This window comes from Sapajus apella, unplaced genomic scaffold (assembly GCF_009761245.1).
Source record: "Sapajus apella isolate SASKATOON/1434 unplaced genomic scaffold, GSC_monkey_1.0 scaffold806, whole genome shotgun sequence".
NCBI lineage: Eukaryota > Metazoa > Chordata > Mammalia > Primates > Cebidae > Sapajus > Sapajus apella.
The window spans coordinates 1,887-21,101 of NW_022437732.1; the positions used below are offsets into that span (position 1 = coordinate 1,887).

Consider the following 19,215-nt stretch of genomic DNA (forward strand, 5'->3'; position numbering starts at 1 on the left):
CCCAGGCTGGAGTGCAATGGCGCGATCTCGGCTCACCGCAACCTCCGTCTCCTGGGTTCAGGCAATTCTCCTGCCTCAGCCTCCTGAGTAGCTGGGATTACAGGCAGGCACCACCATGCCCAGCTAATTTTTTGTATTTTTAGTAGAGACGGGGTTTCACCGTGTTGACCAGGATGGTCTCGATCTCTTGACCTCGTGATCCACCCGCCTCGGCCTCCCAAAGTGCTGGGATTACAGGCTTGAGCCACCGCGCCCGGCCTCTTTCTGTGGTTTTTAGCATAAAATACACCGGGAAACTTAGGCGTTCTTGTTACAGAGGTAAGGGTGTGACGACTGAGGCGCTGAAAGGCTCATCTGTACTGTGAGAGTTAACAGTCATCTGGAAAAGTTTTCGATGAAGTGCGAGTAAACAGTGTGCATCCAAAGTGAAGGGTACAGTTATGTAGCGTTCTCCGGGCAGAAGATCTAAACTGGCTTGTTCAGAGATGTCCTTGCTTATCCGCTGATTGACATAGTTATTGAGCACTGACATTTTACTGAGGGGTGGGGTGCCAGGGTGGAAAGACAGTCGACTACTGCTCAGCCACGGCCCTTGTGGGTAGAGACATTAAACAGCCAGTTCTTTAATTACGGCTGTGGTAAGTGGAAATGCAGAGTAGGTTTTTGGGCCGAGGGCTAGGACTAGGAGTTTTGCAAGCTTTGTTGCAATGTGATTTTCTTATTTTAAAAATCTTTAGCCGGGCGCTGTGGCTCACAGCTGTAAATCCCAGCACTTCGGGAGGCCGAGGAGGGTGGATCACCTGAGGTCAGGAGTTCGAGACCAGCCTGGCCAACATGGTGAAACTCCGTCTCTACTAAAAATACAAAAAAATAGCGGGGCGTGGTGGCAGGCGCCTTTAATCCCAGCTACTCGGGAGGCTGAGGCAGGAGAATTGCTTGAACCTGAGAGCGGAGGTTGCAGTGAGCCGAGTTCGGGGCACTACACTCCAGCCTGGGCAACAAGAGGGAAACTCCGTCTCAAAAAAAAAGAAAAGAAAATAATACTTAATTTACCTGGTCTTTATGTTTTCAGTGAAAAAAACGAGAACAACTTACTCCTGGAGTCGTCTGTGTGCGCCACCTGCCTAACCTACTTGACGAAACCCAGATCTTTTCCTATTTCTCCCAGTTTGGCACTGTGACACGTTTCAGACTGTCCAGAAGTAAAAGGGTAAGATTTCTGTTGTTGCGTTTGATGTTTTGTTTTTCAAGTGTGTATTATCTTTGACATTAAAGAGCACGTTCACTTACGTATTATTGCTTATCAGATTTCATTCCAAAAAGGAGAGTGGCTAAGGTTTAGAATCTGAAACAGCCACAGGAGCAAAATCAGTATTACTGTGAAAGTTTGTTTTTTACATTGCTCCAAATCCTTACATTAAGTGGACAGTGCTGGTAAATGAACTTAAGTATGAGGACCAGATTTATCCATCTTCTTGTATTAGCCTTTGGTACAAGCATCCCTATAATAGCAAAGGTTTATATAGTGAATAAAGATAAGGACTGTGGACTTGGACGGCCAAGCTTTAGGGCCAGGCTCTAGCCCTTACTAGTTAGAGTGATACGACCATACCATGCTCAGTGTTACGATCTGTTAAATGTGAGTAAAACATTGCAGAAGTATTTAGTCAAAGGTTAAATGAAATAATGAATATAAAATCCATAGATTTATTGCTTGGCACACAGCAAACACTATATAATTACTGTTGTGTCATACCTGCGTTCTAATGAGAAAAAGGTGTATGTAGCTTGTTTCAAGAGTAGAGGAGTGACCCACTTTATTCCACTTTCTTTTTTTTTTTTTTTTTTGAAATGGACCCTCGCTGTGGCCCAGGCTGCTGGAGTGCAATGGTGCAATCTTGGCTCGCTGCAACCTCTGCCTCCCAAGTTCAAGTAGTTCTCTGCCTCAGCCTCCTGAGTCGCTGCGATTACAGGTGCCTACCACCACGCCTGGCTAATTGTATTTTTCGTAGAGATTGGGTTTCACCATCTTGGCCAGGCTGGTCTCGAACTTCTGACCTCAGATGATCCACCCACCTCGGCCTCCCAAAGTGCTGGGATTACGGGAGTAAACTGCCACACCTAGCCTACCCACTTTATTTTTTCCCCACAGGTAAACTAATGGGTTGTAGCCATAGACACCTATTCGATTTAGCATCTAGGGCATAGGGTGTGCATCCATCATCTGTTAGTTGTCCTAAAGATACAGATTACAGGTAGAATTGAGGTCCCTTTTGTACCCTTCCCAATGTTCTTCACGTTCTCCTTTAAGTAGGGAATTAAATTCACAAATTCAGTTTTCAGTGCTATATATAAGTTTTTATTATGTATATAAATGTACATATAGTATTGTTTTAAAATTCTATTATTTCTATCCTCCTCCAGCTGAATTTTTTTGTTCAGTAATCTGAGCATTATTCCTGTAACTCTAGTGCCTTTGTTATCACCGTTGCTTGTTACTTGGGTAACTGAAGTTTATCGACCCCCCTACGGAACATTAGGTTTTGTTTTTTTGTTTTGTTTTTTTTTTTTTGAGATGATCTCACTGTGTCACCAGGCCGCTGTAGTGTAGTGGGGCGATCTCGGCTCACTTTACCTCTACCTCCCAGGTTCAAGTGATTCCCCTGCCTCAGCCTCCTGAGTAGCTGGGATTACAGGTACCTGCCCCTGTACCTGGCTAATTTTTGTATGTTTAGTAGAAACAGGGTTTCACCATGTTGGCCAAGCTGGTCTCGAACTCCTGACCTCAGGTGATCCACCCATATTGACCTCCCAAAATGCTGGGATTACAGCATGAGAGAGTCACTGTACCCAGCCCAAACATTAGGTTTTTTACTACTCTTAAGTCTTTAGATGAAGCTGCTGTGAAGTCTTTATGCAGGTATAGGCAGATTTTTTTAGAAGAGTATTTTGTAGACCTTGGTTCTCAGTAAGAAGTAAGTTTTTACCATCACAAAGAAGATAAGTGTTTAAAAAAAAAAAAAAGTAAGTTTTACAGTACAAACCGTCACACATACAGATGCATGTAAGCATAACTGAAATAAAAGTCAAACGAGACAATGTTTAAACTTGTTTTGTTTGATGATTTTCTATTTCATTCTACTCAGGTTTTATTTTTGTTTTGGTTTTGTTTTGTTTTGTTTGAGACAGAGTCTCACTCTGTCACCCAGGCTGGAGTACAGTGGTACAATCCCAGCTCACTCCAATCCCCACCTCCTGGGTTCAAGTGATTCTCCTGCCTCAGCCTCCCAAGTAGCTGGGATTACAGGTGCGTGCCACCACACCCAGCTAATTTTTGTATTTTTAGTAGAGACAGGGTTTCACCATTTTGGCCTGGCTGGTCTCAGACTCCTGACGGGTGATCCACTCACCTCAGCCCCCCAGAGGACTTAGATTACAGGTGTGACCACCGCGACCGGCCTAGCTTTGTTTTGTTTTGTTTTAGTATCCTTGTGACCTAAACTGATCCTGTTACCCCCTAAAAAGGTCAAGCTCTGAGTTTGAAAAGTGCAAGTGTTTTTCCCTATTGCAGTATAGTAATTGTTCCCCCAGCTGTGTGTTTTTATTTCTAGGCTATAGAGGAGTAGAAGAAATAGTGGGATGATCATCTCTACAGTCCTCACCTGGATTCACCCATTATTAACATCCTAACACATTAGCTTCACTTTTTTGTTTTTATATAAACACGTACAAATACACTTTTTTTCCTGAATCATTAGAAAAAAGCGGCAGTTATAATACTTTAAATACTTCATTATAAATCTGAGAATGGGGACATCTCTTTCAATATAACCACAGTATAATGGTGTATAATGCACTATCTTTGTGTATCTCCAGTTCCCAAAATGGTTTTTTGTTTGTGTGTTTTTGTTTTCTTTTGTTTTTTTGAGAAGGAATCTCACTCTGTTGCCCAGGCTGAAGTGCAATGGCACAATCTCAGCTCACTGCAATCTCCACCTCCCAGGTTCATGTGATTCTTCTGCCTCAGCCTCCCGAATAGCTGAGACTGCAGGCATGCACCACCACACTTGGCTAATTTTTGTATTTTTTAATAGAGATGGGGTTACAGCATGTTGGCCAGGCTGGTCTCGAACTCCTGACCTCCCAAAGTGGTGTGGGATTATAGGCATGAGCCACGAGCCCCAGCCTTATTTTGTTTTTGAGACAGGATTTCATTCTGTTGCCCAGGCCGGAGTACAGTGACAGGATCATGGCTAACTGCAGCAGCCTTAAACTCCTGGGCTCAAGCAGTTCTCCCACTATAGCCTCCAAAGTAGCTGGGACTACCAGTGCGTGCCACAACGCCTGGATAATGTTTTTTATTTTTCTTTTGTAGAGACAGGGTCTCTCTATGTTGCCCAGACTGGTGTTGAACTCTTAGCCTCAAGCAGTCTTCCCGCTTCAGCCTCCCATAGTGGTGGGATTACAGGCGTGAGCCACTGTGCCTGGCCCCTAAAATGTCTTTAGCTATTCTTTTTTATTACCTGTTCTGAGTCCCTCTCAAGATTTGTGCATTACAATTACTTGTTAAAGCTTCTAAGCCTATCTAGAACAGTCTCCTTGCCCTTTATTGCTTGTTTGGTTTTTCTTGAAGAGTTCTGGCCATTTTTGTCTTATAAAAATCCTGCTCACTGAGGAGATGCATGAAAATTTACCATTTCCAGCATTTTTGAGTAGTAAAGCCAAGCTCGCTCTAATTTTGACTGTTGGCTTGGTATTTCCAACATTCTGGAATTACTGGGTAAAGTTTTTTTTCTTTAATTACATAACATTTTCAAATCACTTCTCAAAAGATTTATATCGGTTTACAGTGATGGTACACTTGGTTGGATTTCGTAGTGTCTGTCTTCCACTTCACCATCTGTCTTTCCCCTCCCCGTGCTGCTGAGACAAAGTATTGCTCTTGTTGCCCAGGCTGGAGTGCAGTGGCACAGTCTTGGCTCACTGCAGCCTCCACCTCTCATGTTCAAGCAGTTCTTCTGCCTTGGCCTCCTGAGTAGCTGGGATTACAGGCGCACACCACCACACCTGGCTAATTTCTGTATTTTTAGTAGAGATGGGGTTTCACCATGTTGGTCAGACTGGTCTCGAACTCCTGACCTCATGATTTGTCCACCGCAGCCTCCCAAAGTGCTAGGATACAGGCGTGAGCCACCACACCCAACTAAAGACTTATACAATGCAGTGTTGTTGTTGAATAAATTCCCGCCATAGGAATTGTATATTTATCATATGTAATAAAAATCCCAAGAATACCAGAAAATCAGCTGTGTTGAGACTCTTGCATCTTTTCTTTTTCCTGTAACAGTCTCCAGAATATGTGAATTGAATTTAGAATTAAATGTGTCATAATGTTTGATAAGGGGCTATATACATTATTTAAAATAATGGCGTTTTAGGAATTTGATAATGCGTTCAAATCTAATTATTCTGCTTTTTGTGGCGTATTCTCTGTTGCAGACTGGAAACAGCAAAGGCTATGCATTTGTGGAGTTTGAGTGTAAGGATGTTCCAAGACAGTTGCTGAAACAATGAACAACTACCTGTTTGGTGAAAGGCTCTTGGAGTGTAAGTGCTCCTGTCTCTGTGGTAGCAGGGTTGCCTGGGTGCCTGCTGCTGGTGGGTGACTGGTGGGAAGGGCGGCTTGCTTAACTGCTTGGACATGCCACTTCCTCTGTGGATGAGTCTTACAGAATGGTGCAGGGATTTCACTGTGTGTGTCGCAGGCAGATTCTAATTGGAATTTTAAAACCTCCCAGCATGAGAGCTGTTTTTATCCTAAATGGAACTGGACAAGTCACCTTGGGGACACACAGGAGGAGCAGCTAACCCATGCTTATGGGCTGTGAAAGACTTATCTGGGGAAAGAGCATTGACATTGAAACCTGAAGACTAAGCAGGAGCCAGCCAGTGAAGGGACAGAAGTGAAGACAGACCATTGCTGGCTGAGGGACAGTGAATGCCAAACCAGAGGTGCCTGACCATTTGGCTGTGAGGGAATGTGAGGAAAAGTAGCAAGAGATCAGGGAACAGGAAGAGGCTTCAGGTCGGGTTACTGAAGGCTTTCTAAGTCAGCGAGTTCAGAATTCATCCTGAGGGCAGTGGGATAGCAGCAAAGGTCAGGAATCGCATTGCAGAATCCATCTAAATGGCAGTGGCTGTGGCTCTTCCACACGAGAGAAGCTGGAAGGCATAGAGGAGTGACAGCACCAGATTAGAAATTCATCCTGCAGAAAGGAGCCAGTGCAGCCCCGACCCTGCAGTCCACAGAGTGCAGAGAGCATCCGTCTCCAGATCCTGCTGCCCTTGGGAGGCAGAGTGAAGTTTCTGGCCTCCCTGTGCCCGTGGTGGCCTGTGGCCATCTTAGGTACCCAAGTTCACAACTGACAAGGCTGCCCAGGTAGCATCTGTCTATTCAGTTCCCATTGCTGTGAGAGAAGCCAGGATTACAGGTGTGAGCCACTGTACCCAGCCACGTCGTGATGACTGTGAGGAGTGGCACTGGGGAGATTCCAAAGTTAACATTAAAATCCCTTTCCTACCATTTGGTTGAAACTTTTTATGTTTTTTTCTTTTTAAAAATAGGTCGTCTTATGCCACCTAAAAAAGTCCATAAAGAACTCTTTAAAGACTGGAATATTCCATTGAAGCAGCCGTCATATCCATCAGTGAAACGTTATAATCAGAATCGGACACAACCACAAAAACTACGGATGGAGGAGCGATTTAAAAAGAAAGAAAGGTTACTCAGGAAGAAACTAGCTAGAAAGGGAATTGATTATGATTTTCCTTCTTTGGTAAATATTTCTTCGTGGCATTTTTTTTTGTGATTTGTTGTGGGGAGGGGAGGGGGTGGCTCTGTGTCTCGTAAAGTACCTAACCTACTGCTTACCACAACCTTGGCTCACTGCAGCCTCCACATCCTGGGTTCAAGTGATTCTCCTGCCTCTAGCCTACCAAGTAGCTGGGATTACAGGTGCATACTACCACGCCCAGCTAATTTTTGTATTTTTAGAGATGGGGTTTCTCCATGTTGTCCAGGCTGGTCTCAAACTCCTGACCTCAGGTGATCTGCCCACCTCAGCCTCCCAAAGTGCTGGGATTACAGGTGTGAGCCACCATGCCAAGCTAGTTTTTTGACTGAATTGTTTTTGTTTTTGTTTTTGTTTTTATACAGAGTCTTGCTGTGTTGCCCATTCTGGAGTGCGGCGGCACAATCTCGGCTCACTGCAGCTTCCACCACCCAGGTTCAAGCAATTCTGCCGTACCCTCCTGAGTCGCTGAGATTACAGGTGTGAACCACTACACCAGGCTATTTTTTTGTATTTTTCGTAGAAATGGGGTTTCGCCATGTTGGCCAGTCTGGTCTCAAACCCCTGGTCTCAGGTGATCATCCACCTCAGCCTCCGAAAGGCCTGAGATCGCAGGCGAGAGTCACTGTGCCTGGCCTGACTAAACTTGAAACATTGTAGGTTCTTCCTAAAACATGAGAGCAGATTCTGTTATTTCCATTATACAGAAGCGGAAATGTCCTTTAAGTAGATAATCTGATTGAGTCTTAGGCCCTGGTACTCCTGTGAACCCATCTGGGAACCAAGACAGTGAAGCTTGAAAAGCGGCATGTGAGCGCTGCTTTCCCTGAACTTTGCTTGTGACTTAGGGGAGGTGAGGGTGGCCTGCCTTTGCACATTCTTCCTGCTTCCACCCTCCTGAATTCAGAATTCTGTGAATCAGTGAGCTCCAGATTTTGGCCTTCCCTTCAACCTCTGCAGCTCTGTCAGTTCCTCAGCTGGGCTTCTCCTAGTTTTGCCCTTTACTTGAGATTATTCACTGCATTGAGTTTTGCTTTTTAAATTGAAATGCTGTGTCATTAGGGAGGATTTACTGATAATATATATGAGGATCTAATGCTAAGTTTAAAAAGAAAAGCTATGAGACTGTTAATATATAATTTCTTTATTAAAGATTTTACGGAAAACGGAAAAGTATTTCAAAAACTAATCATCAGAAGTCTACAAAAGGCCAGGTAAAATTTTTCTTTTTATCATTTTACATGCCCAATATTAGAGAAAGATAAGTAGGAAAACATTTAAGACTACTATACCTGATCAATATTCAAACTGATGTGTCTTTTAAAATTTATTGTAAGGTTTTACGTAAGAAGAAGGAAAAGGCTGTAGGCACTCTTGACACTGCTGAGAAGACTGTGGATAGCCAGGTAAAGTTGTCTCCAATATTCCGGACACCAGGTGTTATACAGATAATTTGAAGAAAGAAAGGCAGTTTCTGCAACTCTGATTTAAAGATTTCAAATTGAATATTGTCACATTTGGTAGATCTTTATTGTTGATTTAGCAATTTTCTGCTTAACACCTTATAATGGAACATGCTATATTCCAATTAATTACGAATTTCTGTACTAAGTTAGATAAACATCTCAGTTCTTGATTCTTTACAATAGTACTACCAAAAGATTGAAACAGGCCTAAAATAATGGGCTACCACTTGTAAAAATAGAAGAGAGGTGATATTTTGGGTACAGTCATAATCTTGTTCTACATTTATATATTATAATCTTTACTTGTTGAATCCAGGGCCCCACACCAGTTTGTACACCAACATTTTGGAGAGACGAAAATCTGAAGTGACTGAAATGAATGAAGATGATACAGATAATGAAAGTTTTCAAACAGCCCGTGTCCTGTGTAAAAGAAGAAATATAGAGGACTCAAACACCTACGCATTCACGGAAGAAAAGACGAGGCAAAAGCAATCAGTCATTTTTAATGTATTGTATTTTCTGAGACATACAATATTTTTATGGGGGTGGACTTACTATTTTACTATGTACAGTGAAATGTAACCCTTGACAGGATTGTCAGAGGAAAAATACACTGTTTGGTCCAGTTAAGGAAAGCAGTCTGTAATTCTGGATTGCCTGCCCTTGGCTGAAATACAAGGGTGTATTTGCAGTGGCTTGGCTGACATTGCCTCTTTGTCCTGTTCTCTGTTTTTCTTTTGACATTTCATAGCTCTCCTTAGTTACTCTGCCTGGATAGAAAGGTGACCACTAAGTGCAGGTTTAAGCACTAAACTGCAGGCTTTTCTGTCACCACCAGTTAAAGACCACCAATCTTGTTTGTCCGTCTGCATGATTTGTCAGGGACATTAACTCATGAGGGCGCTTTAGATTTCAACACCGCATGGTTGAAGCTGGAAGTTAAATTATATGTAGAGTGAGAAGGCAGTTCCAGTGTTAGCACAGATTTGTGTATTCAGATTTTAAGAGATTCAAAAATGACTCATTTTTACGAACAATTTTAAATTAGTTTTCATTGGGCTAGCATGGATTAATAACCACCATTTTATACATCAGTGAGGAATTGTATTTCAAGATTCAAACAATAACTAGCAAATAAACTTTTTTCTACAATTTATTTGTTTGCGAATAGGACTTGGGGGTCATTGGGGAAAAATAATGGTAAAGTTTCCTCTTCATTAGCAAATTCAGATTCATTATAAACATTGCCATCAGATGTAGTAGCTTGTGCCTGTAATCCCAGCACTTTGGAAGGCTGAGGCAGGAGGATTACTTAATGCCAGGGGTTGGAGACCAGCTGGGCAACATGATGAGAGCCCCTCTCTACAAAAAATTTTAAAAATGAGACTGGGGACAGTGACTCATGCCTTACAGGCATAATTCCTCTCTGTCGACCAGGCTGGAGTGCAGTGGCGTGATCTCGGCTCACCACAACTTCCACCTCCCAGGTTCAAGTGATTCTCCTGCCTCAGCCTCCCAAGTAGCTAAGACTACAGCTGTACAGGCGTGTGCCACATCTGACTAAATTTTGTATTTTTAGCAGATACGAGGTTTCACTATGTTGGCCAGCCTGGTCTTGAACGCCTGACCTCATGATCAGCCTGCCTCCGCCTCCCAAAGTGCTGGGATTACAGGCCTGAGCCACCTTGCCTGGCCAGGATATTTTTTAAAATTCATTGCCACTAGGCATTCTTTCATCTAGCATTTCTGAAGTCCTTAATATGATACTGGGCTAGGTGTTCTGATGCAAAATAAGAGTTGGGTTTTTTTTTCACATTTGCATAGTTGGGCTAAGGTCAAAAAGGTCATTAGCCAAAATAGAGCTGGTTTTAAGTACATCCAAAGAGCAGATCTCTGGAATGTATCTTGCACATAGAAGATTGAGTATATATTTGTTATATGAATGCTGTCTTGGAACCATCTCTGAACTTTGTGGATCTGGACATCTGTCTGGTTTCCCCTGGGAAGATGTCAAAAAGGTTTTCCATGTCAAGACACACGTCTGTTGTGTTTCATCTTAAGGGGCGTGTGCATTCAGACATGTACGTGGCGAAATGAACTGAGTAATTCTCCCTTCCCAAACAGCCACCTGCCACCCACGTTGGGTATGATACTGTTCATCACCACTTAATATGCAAGGGAATATTGTAACCTGGAGAAGAGAAGGGGTAATTCCATCCTTAGCAGGTCATGGCCAAATTATTTATTTAGAGACAGAGTGTCACTCACTGTTGCCCAGGCTAGACTGCAGTATTATGGTATCTGCTCACTTCAACCTCCACCTCCCTGGTTCAAGTGATTTTCCTGCCTCAGTCTCCCAAGTACCTGGGGTTACAGGCGTGTACCACCACGCCCAGCTGATTTTTGTGTTATTAGTAGAAAGACAGGATTTCATCATATTGGCCAGGCTGGTCGAACTCCTGACTTTAAGCGATCCACCCGCCTCGGCCTCCCAAAGTGCTGGGATTAGTGGCATGAGCCACCAGGCCAGCCATTTTCCCATTCTTAATTCCTTTTTTTGAGACAGAGTCTGGCTCTGTCACCCAGGCTGAAGTGCAGTGGTGCAATCTCGGCTCACTGCAACCTCCACTTCCCAGGTTCAAGAAATTCCCTTGCCTCAGCCTCCTGAGTAGCTGGGATTACAGGCACCTGCCATCATGCCTGGCTAATTTTTGGATTTTTGGTAGATACAGGGTTTCACCACGTTGGTCAGGCTGATCTCAAACTCATGACCATAATACGCCCACCTCAGCCTCACAAAGTGCTGGGATTACCAGCGTGAGCCATGTTGCCCAGCCCCCTTTCTTAATTTTTAAAAATTAATGAGATTTAGGCCAGGCACAGTGGCTCATGCCTGTAATCCCAGCACTTTGGGAGGCTGACGCGGGTGGATCACAAGGTCAAGAGATCGAGACCATTCTGGCCGACTTGGTGAAACCCTGTCTCTGCTGAAAATTCAGAAGTTAGCCGGGCGTGGTAGTACACGTATGTAGTCCCAGCTACTCGGGAGGCCAAGGCAGGAGAATCGCTTGAGCCCAGAAGGTGGAGGTTGCAGTGAGCCAAGATCATGCCATTGCACTCCAGATTGGGCAACAAGAACGAGACTCCCTCTCAAAAAAAAGAAAAATGAGGTTTGTGTTGCTGTTATATATAATATATCAGACAAAAAGCTATAAAGGAAAAAAAAGGAATTAGTCCATAGACCAGTTTCAGTTGGAGCCACACATTTCCCAAGCTGGATGTTGGCCATAAGATGGAACGTCAAGTGAAGAGATGCTACAGAAATGGCCTTTGATTAGCAAATGAATGAAGTTGACGTAATCAGAACAGGGTTTTCCATTACTGTCATTGGAATACTGTGTGGCCAAAGCCAAGGCAACTGGTCACCATGACTGGAAATTGTAGCCCTAGCTGATCTGTGGTTTGAGACAGCTAATATGAATTCTAAAATCTCACTTTAGTGCAGCAAAGGCTATTTCTTGAAGTGGTGGGGGGAAAAGTATAACACATGAAAATGATACAGAATTCACATTTCAGTGTACATAAGTAAAGACTTGCTGGAATGCAGCCATACTTCTGCGTATGTGCTGTCTGTAGAAGTCAGTTGTGACAGACTGTATGTGCCCCTTTGCTTAGCACTGCTGCTGGACGCACTACAGATTGTGCATTTCATCCCTGGAGTATTCTCAACTCAGGAACGCATCAGAAGTGTTAGACGTTTAAAACAGTATATCAGCACCCAATTTCTTGACAGGAAAATAAGGGTGTAACTAAAGTTAGGTTTTCAAGTGGCTTGTGAGCCAAACAGGGAAGGCTATTTAGAAATGATGAGATAATTGTGTTTGATTCCAACAGCAAAAGAAATGTGGCCAAAGAAAATAAACTTTTTTTTTTTTTTTTTTTTTTTTGAGACAGAGTCTCACTCTTGTTGCCCAGGCTGGAGTGCCATAATGTGATCTTGGCTCACTGCAAACTCCGCCTCCCAGATACAAGCAATTCTCCTGCTTCAGCCTCCAAGTAGCTGGAATTACAGGTGTGAGTCACCACGCTCGGCTAATTTTTATATTTTTAGTGGAGACGGGGCTTCACCATTTTGGCCAGGCTAGTCTCAAACTCCTGACCTCGGGTGATCCACCCACCTCAGCTTCCCAAAGTGTTGGGATTACAGGCATGAGCCACTGCACCCCTAAACTTTCTGTGTGTGTGTATGTGACGGAGTCTCCCTGTGTCCCAGGCTGGAGTGCAGTGGCATGATCTCAGCTCACTGCAACCTCCACCTCCCAGGTTCAGTTTCACCATGTTGGCCATGCTTGTCTCGAATTCCTGACCTCGTGATGCGCCAGCCTCAGCCTCCCAAAGTGCTGGGATTACAGGCGTGAGCCACTGGGCCCTGCCAAATCAATGGTGTTGTGGTTGTTAGGGACAAGATCTCACTCTGGCCCAGGCTGCAGTGCAGTGGCATGATCATTGCTCGCCACAGCCTCTACCTGCCAGGCTCAGGTGGACCTCCCCCATCAGTTTCCCAAGTACCTGGAACCACAGGCACACACCATCATACCGTTAACTATTTTTTGTAGAGATGTCTCACTTTGTTGCCTGCGCTGGTCTGGAACCCCTGATCTCAAGCTGTCTTCCCTCCTCATCCCAAGTGTTGGGATTACAGGCGTGAGCCACCAAAATAAACTTAAAAGCGCTGGCCTTTCAGTGAAAACAGTTGCTTGAAAGTTGAGGAAGCAACATCAATAGCTTAAAAACAAGACAAATGACTGTGAACATTTTCCTTGGTTCCTGAGGGGCTAACAGGTGTTACCACAATAGTGCTCACTTGATAATTCAGAGTCATTGCCCAGTTGGAAGTGCAAGGAAGATCAGTTTATGTCAGGTTGCCCAGACCTTTCTGGTTTTAACACTGGAAGTCCCAAATTCCAAATTCTGGGAACCTCCTCAGTCCCAGGAAAATTGGACCTTAGAAGTCACCCTGGAAGTGACTGAACAATTAGCCTTTAAATAGTCTGGAGCAACTGTAAGCAAAAATATTTTCAACGTTGAGAAATTGATTACAATCTGAAGTGAGATTTGCCAAGTTGGGCCACAACTAATAATGGTAAAAATACGTAGTAGAAAAGGACTTGGTCGGCCGGGCATGGTGGCTCAAGCCTGTAATCCCAGCACTTTGGGAAGCTGAGGCAAATGGATCACAAAGTCAGGAGTTTGAGACCAGCCTGGCCAATATGGTGAAACCCATCTCTACTAAAAATAAAAATAAAAAATTAACCGGGCATGGTGGCAGGTGCCTGTAGTCCCAGCTACTCAGGAGGCTGAGGCAGGAGAATCACCTGAACTTCCATACGCCCGGCGAGGAGCCCGACCACTGCGTATAAATGGAATTAAACAGCACACCTTCTTTTTGTGTGGCTTCTTTCATTCCACATCATGATTGTGTAATTTATGTTTTTATATCTACATTCTTTGGGATACATGAGATTCCATTATATGCATATATTTTCATCTATGTATCCATTCTTCCTTAGGTGGAACTTTGGGTAGTTTCCAGTTTTAGGTGATTATAAAATTGCTGCTATGAACCTTCTTATACCTTTTAATGAACATATATATGCACTCCTATCGGGAGTGAGTCCAGAGGAGCCCCGCCTTACCAAGTCTGTGGGAGGTATCTGGTGAGGGAACCCGCATCCTTGAGGAGCTATACAGTGGTTGTCCTCTGTGGGCCCAATGTCACAGGAGAAACTTCTGCCATGGAACTGGGTCCTCTGAAGTGGCACTTAACAGTCAATGCCAAGGTCGCCGAGAGCAGAAAGTAATCAGATTCATCTAAACCTCAGAGATTTGTGACATTGGCTAGTAATCACTGCGACCCTAGAACTGAATAGATGAGCAGCCAACTAAAGCCTTATTGGACTTGTATGAATGGAAATGCTCTAGGTCTGTTGAACAAAATACTGACTTCAGTCATCACAATAAGGGGTTGCAATCCCCAATAAATTCCCAGGCTTGAGTCAGTTCACAGTCCCAGAGCCTCTTGAATGAAAAGGAGGCTCAGTCCTTTTGAGTAAGAGTCCTGCCATGCCTCAAAGATTTATAATGTAAATCTTACTTCTAGCTATCCCCAAAGGGACCTGTAATAGTTTAGCAGGATGACAGCACATTGGGGAAGAAATTATTAGGCTCTTCAGAGATTATTGGTCACTTGCTCAAAACTGACACTAACTCCTGGAGATCTAAAAGGCCACTGTGGTTGAGCAGACTAGGGGCTTATAGTCAGGTGGTCAATGTAGATTTTCAGCGGGGTCCAGCTTATACTAAGCCCAGTGCATCCTCAAATCTACCAAGAGGTTATTTCCCCAGTTCCAGAATGCAAAATTGGAATAGACTTTCTTCTTCTTTCAGGTTGCCTTCACAGTTCTTGGTCATTGGTATTTCCAAATAAATTACAGAATCTGCTTGCTAATTTCCACCAAAAATCCTGACAGGGCTTTGACTGAATCTGCAGTAAACATGCAGGTCAAATTGATAACAGATATTTTTAAAGGAGTGAGTCCTCCAATCAACGAACATATTATATCCTCCATTTACTTAGGTCTTCCTTCACTGTTCTATTAACAGTTGTTGTAGTTTTCCATGTAGAAGTCTTGCACATCTTTTAATTAATATATATTCAGAAAACCTGCCTGATAGAGTTTTAGCTCTTCTACAGTGGAGCCATCCAATAGAAATATTACACAAGTCATACAGGTCATTTTAAATTTCCTAGTAGCCATAATAAAGAAGTAAAAAGAAACATGGTATTTTAATATTTTATTTAACTCAGGCTTTCAAAATATTATATCAATATGTAATTATTGAGATCTTTTACATTTTTAAATACTAAGTCTTCAAAATCCATTGTATACCATTAAAGCACATCTCAATTCACATTAACTACCTTTCAAGTGCTGAAAGATCACATGTGGCTTGTGGCACCACATTGGACAGCATAATTTTAGTCTTATTTTTATGCCTACTTGACTGGTGCACAGTGCCGGTAGTGTACTAAAGTTTCCTATTATTGGTGAGTTTCTATCTGTGTCTCCTGGCATCTTGTGTACTCTGCTTTATATAAATGACTTGTGTTATTTACTGCATGGATAGTTGTAACTATTATATCTTGTGACTTGTGGCATTTACCGTCTGACATCCTCTTCCTTTGTCTTGTTTCAGTGTCTTTTGGCCTGAATTCCAGTCTCTGGTAACAGGACGATAGCCCTTGCATTCTTATTGCTTGGCAAATCTTTGTCCATTAGCTTGGCACATCTTTGTCCAGCTCTTCACTTTCATCATTTTCATTCGCTGTGTTTTATTCCATACAACATAAAACTGGGGTTTGCTTTTTAACCCAACAAGACAATTTTCATATATTAGATAAGCCCATTCACATGACTCATATATTTCTGCCCAATACCATCATTTTCTTTTATAATTACTGTATTATACTCTGTTTCTCTAATTGGGTCTTTGCCTTTTTAGTTCTTTGATATTTAGGAAGGTTTGTATGTTTGTTCCAGTTATTTCCATTTCTCTTCATTTGTAAAGTCCAATCATTTATTAGAATACGTCTTGGAGGTAACATTGTTCAGGGTTCACTTTGTTTTTTTTTTTTTTTTTTGAGGCAGAGTCTCAGTCTGTCACCCAGGCTGGAGTGCCGTGGTGTGACCTTGGCTCACTGCAACCTCCACCTTCCGGGTTCAAGCGATTCTCCTACCTCAGCCTCCTGAGCAACTGGTATTACAGGTGCCGGCCACCATGCCCAGCTAATTTTTTTGTACTTTTAGTAGAGACAGCATTTCACCATGTCGGCCTGGCTGGTCTCAAACTCCTAATCTCATATGATCCGCCCACCTTCACCTCTCAAAAGTGCTGGGATTGTGGGCATGAGCCGCCATGCCCAGTCTTAAGGAATCATTCACCTTTTCTAACTGGCTAGCATTTTCCCACTATGATTCTTCAATGTCTTTATTAATGTTTCCTTTGAATCTATTCTTCCTTTGGCATCCTGTAATTTAGTCTTCCTTTGTAATATCATTCTGTCATTTTCATCTATTCCTCTCCTGAGTTCATTCAACTTTATTTCTTTTTTTCTTTTTTGTACATTTCTTATTTTTGAATTACAAATCCAAGGTTACTGAAGCCCAGATAAATAATTATACTTATTTTCTTTTAGGTTATTGTGTCAAAATGTTCTACATTAAGTCAATTAAGTAAAAGGTCCTATTAAGAGGGGAGAGAAACTTAGAACTCTATTGCCCTTGTAGAAAGTTTCTCCTGGCATACAATTGCATGTGCACATTCAAAACTGTGACTTGAGTGATCCTACTGCATACCTGTAAATGGAAGGGAAATGGCCAGGTCTTCAGAATAAAAAATCATCTTCTTAAAAACCTGGATGCACATCCTGCTCTTCAAGAAATTGGTGTTCACAAAGGATTAAAGCTTGAAGGGATGGATAGATACTCCATTTTCCATGATGTGATTACTATACTTTGCATGCCTGTATCAAAATGTCTCATGTACCTCATAAATATATATATCTATGTACCCACACAATTTTTTAATTAAAAAAAAGAATTTGAGTTTAAATAGAAACATGATAAATGCAAGAAAGAAAACATTTTAACTCATTGTCAGACTGATGTTTGAGTGAACTGCTTTCTTCAAGCTCTTTGATCTTTCTGTCACCTAGGGAATATGGGTGGTTTTGTTTTTTAGATTTCTCTGTCCCGAAGATCTAAGATAAATAAACAAGGAAACTTAAGCTGGGCCAGGCTACATTTTTCACACCTTTAAAACTAGCGACCTTTCTGCTTGAAAATAAAAAGCCTATGGTACAAGAACAGCCAGTGGTTTACAATGCTAGATTTAGCATATATTTAATACATATTCAATGAATAAGTTGAGTGTAGGTAGTGGACTCTCAGCAATATCCTTTGGTTTATCGTATTGGCTGGAGGGAGAGCTGCTTTCATGGATAATACAAGATTTGCTGGTATTTCCAGCCACACTCGCCCACATGGTTACGAACGATGGCAGTCCAAGAAAACATTCCAGATTTCAACGAGGCTGCACTACAAGAAGGACTAGAATGAGAACGAGGCCTACCTTCATCTGAAGTGTCTCATGGAACCGGGCCTGCCAACTTCATCTAGCCATATGCATATTACAGCTGCTTAGCTCTATACATTTTTGTATTATATCTATGTTATTCTGTCTTAGTTATATTGATAACAGGCACTAAGAGGAAGCAAGACCATACAAATGTCCAAGGGACCAGAAATAATTCTGGCTTCTTAGAGTTGAGCAGGTCAGTAAGAAATAAGTTGAATTAATCATTCCAGAAACTTTCTTCATGAATTTCTGCTTAACTTTGTTTGGAATGCAGACAATGACAACAGAATGACTACATTCTTACGTGTAGATTGTTAAACATAATTAACCGAAGTGTATTATCAGAGAAATGGTTGCATTTGTGCATCAGGACATATGTATAAGAATGTTCATGATATCACTACTTTTCAGAGCAAAACCTTCAATGACCTAAAAGTCCACCAACAGTGAAATCAATAAACAATGTCAAAGGTATGGAATGTAATAGTCAACAGCAGTCATGATAATGAACTCCAGTCCAGGTAAACATAACAACCTGAATGAATCATAGCAATATAACTTTAAGTTTCAAAAGTCCAAAAGATCACATCACACATGATATTCTTTTTATAACGTTAAAACAGTTAAAATTAAAATACAACACAATACTTTCAGCCTTTTCAATCTCTGTGTTTTATCATACAGCATAAAATTGGGGTTTGCATTGCAACCCAATAAGACATTTTTTAGCAGACCAGCCTATTCACATTAATAAATATGACTCATATATTTGTACCCAATACCTTTCCCCTTTTACATATACAATTATATAAAAATTTTATGTAATATATAAATTTTATACAATAAAATTATATAAAAAGGGAAGCAAGAAAATAATGAACCCTAGTTAATGCACGACTAGCTAGGGAGGGCCACACAGAAAGATTTAAGTTACTTTCAATGCTGTAGTTTTGCAGTTGGGAAGTAATTGCGTGGGTATTTATTATTATGAATAACATAACACAGAATCAACAGGACTTGCATGTGGGTGGCCAGGAAGGGAGTTAATGATGACTCTCAGATAGTTGAGAATCTATGTCACACAATCCGCACCTTCCTATATCTATTAGCTTGGTGCAAAAGGAATCACGGTTTTTGCCATTACTTTCAGTGGCAAAGTATATCTAGCACTGTCTGATTTGCATAGGCATCTCCTTGGTACCAAGTAACTTTAGGTTGTTTTCAGAAATTTGCTTGCAAAAAATAAATGCTGTACTCCACTGAGGACACCCAAAAAGGAAATACCACATCAGCTCTTCAAGGCAATTTTTAAAGAAGCTCTAAAATATTTGCACAATCAAATCTATGCTTAGTTTTCCAGATAATCATCCTTCTAATTATTAGGAGGAAAAACACAGGTGGATATGGATATTGCTTTAAAAACTAGACTCATGACCTGGAATGGAGAAATTCTCAAGGTAGAGCAGGAACGCTGCCTTCCCCTCAGCATTCTCACATCTGCTCAATGGCAATGCAAACTTGGGGCCAAAGGACTTCTCAGGAAGAACTGGAATACAGCGTCCTCTAGTGCAACAAATCCGTGTGGGTTTTTTTCCCCTTTGTCTTTAAGGTTTAGATGTCAAACGTTTGGCTGAAGCATAAAAATATTACAGCCGCGGTGTCCGCTGCCGCTGCCTGAGCCGATTCCGCCCGCTACG

At 42.1% G+C, this 19,215-nt stretch overlaps 1 pseudogene across 1 annotated transcript in view; it reads left to right on the plus strand.

Annotated features, from left to right (window-relative positions):
• The window catches only part of LOC116546364, a 10,359-nt pseudogene extending 819 nt beyond the window's left edge, over positions 1–9,540 (plus strand). Inside the window, exons 2-7 of the transcript XR_004266688.1 lie at positions 1,073–1,210; positions 5,500–5,607; positions 6,625–6,836; positions 8,005–8,065; positions 8,189–8,257; positions 8,634–9,540. The product of XR_004266688.1 is annotated as an MKI67 FHA domain-interacting nucleolar phosphoprotein-like (transcript). The remainder of the gene's footprint in view (positions 1–1,072; positions 1,211–5,499; positions 5,608–6,624; positions 6,837–8,004; positions 8,066–8,188; positions 8,258–8,633) is intronic.
• Positions 9,541–19,215: the final 9,675 nt, after the last annotated feature.